The sequence below is a fragment of the Osmerus eperlanus genome, chromosome 1, assembly GCF_963692335.1.
Source record: "Osmerus eperlanus chromosome 1, fOsmEpe2.1, whole genome shotgun sequence".
NCBI lineage: Eukaryota > Metazoa > Chordata > Actinopteri > Osmeriformes > Osmeridae > Osmerus > Osmerus eperlanus.
Genome location: NC_085018.1, coordinates 832,519 through 837,871, shown reverse-complemented (window position 1 = coordinate 837,871; position 5,353 = coordinate 832,519). Strand labels below are relative to the sequence as shown.

The following is a 5,353-nucleotide window of genomic DNA, read 5'->3' as shown; positions in this document are numbered from 1 at the left end:
AGGCTGTAGATGGCCAATGTTGTGGTCAGCTCTGCCACGGGGAGGCAGTGGGGATGTAGAATATGCCTCCTTGGTGTTTGCATAGAACAGATCCGAGTGTTTTATTGTTCCTGGTAGTACAGGTGAAGTACGGTGTGAATGTTGGAAACACAGAGGAGGGGGGAGCATGGTTGAAGTCCTCAGAGATGAGAAAGAGGGCCTGTGGGTGATGTGTCTGCAGCCTGCTGGTAACTGAGAGCAGTGTATCACAGGCAGTGTCAGCCTTAGCAGAGGGGGGCACGTACACAGCTATCACAATAACATGTGTAAACTCCCGCGGCAGGTAAAATGGCCTCATGCTAACTGTTAACAGTTCGATGTCCTTGCAGCACAATTCCACCTTCACCATGCAGTGACCTGGCTTGCATCATCTCTCATTTTATGTTTTTTTTTAATGTAAAAATATTTAAATGTAACAATATATTAACGTTTTGAAGTAGCCTACTTAAATATATAATAAATAAACCCAAGTCACATAACGCACAACTACAATAATTTAACAATAAATAACAGTTACACTATTAACAAGTAACAACAAAATAAATGTTGAGTTGGTATGCTAACTAAACCAGCTTCAAACTTCAGCAGTTCTTTTGCAGAAAAATGACCATATTTGCCTTCTCTGGCAAGATGGCAACACCTCTCCTGACTTATGGCATGTCCTGCACAGGAGAAAACTCTCTCAGATAGTATCGAAGAGGCCTGTACACACAGGTATGAGTTTGAAAGGGCAGACAAATTGGGGAGGCTGTCCCGGGACCAGGGACTGATGTCCGCAAGCTGTCGAACACGATGCATCCCTCTGCTTTAAGAAGTATTCCGTGTGTCGCTGATTTCGGCGTCTGTGTGGCGTGTGCTCATGAGTAAAACATTCTTGTTTTTCTTGGCGAGGTAGGAAACTAGAGTTGTGGTGGGCGTGAAGGCAAACTGCGACGACAGCACCCGTCGCCTGTTTGTCGCTAGCAGCTCAGACGGGAGCTCGGACCTGTTCTTTCGGACCGTGCCAACCATGGTCATGTTTCTCGGCGTCATGAGATCTCGTCCGAGTTCGTAAGAGGTGAATAAGTTGTCACACATGACATTGCGATCCTTCAGGCCCTCTGTCATATCGAGCACAACGCGCATCCCCTGGTTCCTCTCCGGGGCTCGGTCGCTCAACTTCCCGCTGTACACTTGCATCTTCCAAGCGTAGCTTGATTTTGCATCGCACGTGACCCACGACTTTGCCGGTTTGCTCGGCATGTACTGCCTGAAAGGACACCGTCCTCTGAACGCGACCAGTTGTTCATCCACCGTCACTTCGGGCCCTGGGTCGTAGAGGCGGGGTAATCTCTCTACCCACATATCCCAGACCTCTCGTATCGCCGCCAACTTGTCTGTGGCGCATCTCGCCGCTCGTGTCCCACGGTCGTCAAATCGTAGCGTTGACGAGTAAGTGTAAAAGAGTTTGAGCGGCATCGTAGCACGGAAAATTACTCTGCCGCTTTGTGCATCCCATAGACTAGCGGCCGCTTCGCCTCGGGACTTGTACACCCCTGCCAGGATTAGCAGCCCTATGTAGGCGCGTAGGTCAGTGGCGTCCATGGATTTCCACTCCTCTCCGCGTTTCAGATAGCCTTCGCGATTTGTCTCATCCAAGATCACTCTTTCGATTTGTGGCGTGACAAAGAGTAAAAACGTGGAGACCATGTCATGAGCGTGGGAAACGGCGTAAGCTGTGGGTCCGGGGGGCCTCTCTGTGTTTTTACGCTGCGGAGGCGGCTGCGGCGCAGTCACACACGGAACCGAAGACCATTTGATTTTGCCGTTTTTTGACACAAAAATATCTGGGACTTGGTCCTCATGAGGATCATTGTCAGCTTTGTCTTCTTCGGGTGCCGACAGGTTGCGGCATTCTGCGTTGCGCTCTTCTGCGTTGCGCTCTTCTCTGCCTTCTTCTTCTGACACATTCTCTGCATGGCGCTCTTCATCGCCTTCTTCTTCTTCTGACACATTCTCTGCATGGCGCTCTTCCACGTCTTCTTCTTCTGACACATCCTCTGCCTCCTCTTCAGAGTCACCCTGCTCGACATTTGCAAACATCTGCTGTAGAACTTGCAGCGCAGTGAAATCCTCAGCCATAGCTGCGTGACTCTAGACGACGGCTGCTGGCCTGACCCTAACCCACTGAATGTATGTAAGTAGTAGCACTTCCCCAGACAACCTCCTCTCGAACTCAATGTCCAAGCGCTTAGTATTCGCTCATTTAGTTGCAGGGGTGGGGGATGGGCGCTCATTTCCTCCGACCGAGATGAGGAAGTGTATTCTTCCAACCGGGATGAGGAAGTGCATTTCTCCAACCAAGAGACGAGGCAGTGTAGTCCTCCTACCAAGACGTGTATGGGCTCTGGGGGTGAATGGGAGAGATATTAAACTCCACTGAAGGGAGAAGTGTACTCAGCTCCGCTCAGCAGAGGAGACAGAGACCCAGGCTCCGTTCAATCATGTCCTACTATGAGGTATGCGGCAAGGTCTTATTCAGCTTTGTTGTTGTTGTATTTACATTTACATTTAGTCATTTAGCAGACGCTCTTATCCAGAGCAACTTACAGTAAGTACAGGGACATTCCCCCCGAAGCAAGTAGGGTGAAGTGCCTTGCCCAAGGACACAACGTCATTTTGCACAGCTGGGAATCGAACTGGCAACCTTCAGATTACTAGCCCGACTCCCTCACCACTCAGCCATCTGACTCCCTATTTATGTATCTATGATTTGTAGGTGTACATTGAAGGTCCTTTTACAACTGCTGCTCCCCAATAGAAGGTCCCACAATGTGGCAGGTCTGTCTAGTTCATTGGGGTCTTTGAAATCTATCTTTAGATAAAGGATATTTATAAAAAGGATAAAGTATCATTATAGTCTGGAAAGTTGGTCTCAGCAAATAGAAAGATGATTATGCAACTTAAAAAATTTATGTTTGGTCAAGGATCTTTTCAGTTCAGTTTTGAACAGTCATCATGTCATCCTTTTTGATCAAGGCAAGTTATGGTGGCTTATGGTGAAACTGCTTATTCTCTCTCACTTCATCTACTAGTGTCTTTCTATGTATCTCATGACTGTTGCCATCTCTCTCCCCCTCCTATCCGTCTCTCTGTCTCTCTGTCTCTCTGTCTCTCCCTCCCTACAGCATATTGTGTTTGACTATGACATAAACGACACTGGTTCTGGCGACTTGGGGCTGGCCCTGGAGGATCCGTGTGAACTGGATCAAGTTATAACCCCTGACCTCCAGAGAGTGTTCCTCCCTGTGGTCTATGGCTTCATCTTTGTCCTGGGCATCACTGGGAACGGCCTGGTGTTGATGGTGCTTGGCTGCCAGCGCAGGTGAGAATAAAGACGGATGATGAAGACGATGACAAAGATGTTATATTAGTTTAGTTCTTTAGTAAGTTTAGTTAGTTACTTTGTACATTTTAATCTTTTGAAAAAGAAAGAACGAAAGATCCGTACATTTGTTTATTGTATGCACCTTCCGGTCACAGTAAATTCCTTGTTTGTGTTACAACACATTACATGGCAGATAAAACACATTCTGATTCTGATGTAGAAGATGACACACAGAGTGGTTTTATCTGATTGTCCCCAGGTCAAAATTGAGTCTGACAGACCGCTACCGGCTGCACCTCTCTGCTGCCGATCTTCTCTTTGTGCTGACGCTCCCGTTCTGGGCAGCGGATGCCGCACTGACGGACTGGCGTTTCGGATTAGGCACCTGCGTGGCCGTGCACGTCATCTACACGGTGAACCTGTATGGGAGTGTGCTCATCCTGGCCTTCGTCAGTCTGGACCGCTACCTAGCTGTGGTCAAAGCAACAGACGCGCACACCTCACGCACAAGACAGCTACTGGCACGGAGACTGGTGTTTGTAGGTGAGCTACCTCTCTAGCCTCATCCCTCTCTCTCTCTCTCTCTCTCTCTCTCTCTCTCTCTCTCTCTCTCTCTCTCTCTCTCTCTCTCTCTCTCTCTCTCGACGTGCCCATGCCTCAGATGTATGTACAGAGGTACATCTTCACTTGTATTCTCCATCTCCTGATCTAACCACCGAATCTCCTCTTTGTCTCCCCTCACCCCCTCTCCTTTTCCAAGAGCCTGGTCGCCTGCGGCTCTCTTGGCAGTGTCAGACATAGTGTTTGCCAGGACCTGGGAGGCAGGAGATGGGAAGATTGTGTGCCAGCGCTTATACCCAGCTGACAACGCTCCTCTCTGGGAGTCAGTTTTCCACCTGCAGCTGGTGTTGGTGGGCTTGCTGGTACCGGGCCTAGTTTTGCTGGCGTGTTACTGTGTCATTGTGTCCAGGCTGACCCGCAGCGGGCCTCTGCAGGGGCAGAGACAGAAGCGCAGAAGTCAGGACCACTGTGGCGTTGGTCCTCTGCTTCTTCCTGTGTTGGCTCCCGTATGGTGCTGGCATCACTGTGGATCCCTCATGCGCCTTCAGGTCCTTCCCAGGGGCTGTAGTCTGGAGGTGGTGCAGGGTGTGTGGCCGGCGGTGGCTGAACCCATGGCATTTGCCCACTGCTGTCTAAACCCGCTGCTGTATGCCTTCCTGGGGGCGGACTTCAAGAGGTCCGCCAGACAGGAGGACTCAACACTTGGTCGCCTCATCTCCAGTATGACGAGTCCACCTCCTAGACGCCCAGGAACCTCTACTACCACAGAGTCTGAGTCATTTAGTCTACACTCCAGCTAACAGAATATGGGTGTGGATGTAGGTGTGGGTTGGATGAGGGTGTAAATGCTTTGTCCTATATATGAGAAGAGGGTAGTATGCTGATCCATGACTTTGTCCCTTGTCTGAAAGATAAACTTTTCTGTAAATAGGGTTTGTGGGTCACTGATGTTGTTGTTTTTAAGTTTGTTTATATACAATAAAATTTCGAAATGAAATGTTCTCACTTTTTGTCTTACTCTTCCTGTCTCTCAGAGTTGTCAGTGTGTGTGTGTGTGTGTATGTGTGTTAGTTTCAATTATTTTGGAGGTGTTCACCCCTCCCTCCCTCCCAGTTAGTGCTGGTAGTCTTGGATGTGTCTATATCACTGTCATCATCATCACACACCAACTATGACTCTTTGATGGTTTCTGAAATGGTTTTCTGCTTGGACCAGGTGTATGCTTCCTCCTCCTCCTCCTTATTTTAGAATATACAAGGAGCAAAACACATTATTACAATGCCACATTAGTGGCGGTGTTGTAATACACAGCGCGGACACGGCAGGGGGGTCACAAGGACCCGGAGACAGCGCGAGGGTGATGTAATAGACAACGCAGACAACATA

The 5,353-nt window shown here is 49.0% G+C and overlaps 1 pseudogene; it reads left to right on the top strand.

Annotated features, from left to right (window-relative positions):
• The first annotated feature begins 2,522 nt into the window (after window positions 1–2,522).
• Window positions 2,523–5,139, top strand: LOC134021207 (C-X-C chemokine receptor type 4-like; annotated as a pseudogene).
• The last annotated feature ends 214 nt before the right edge of the window (window positions 5,140–5,353 follow it).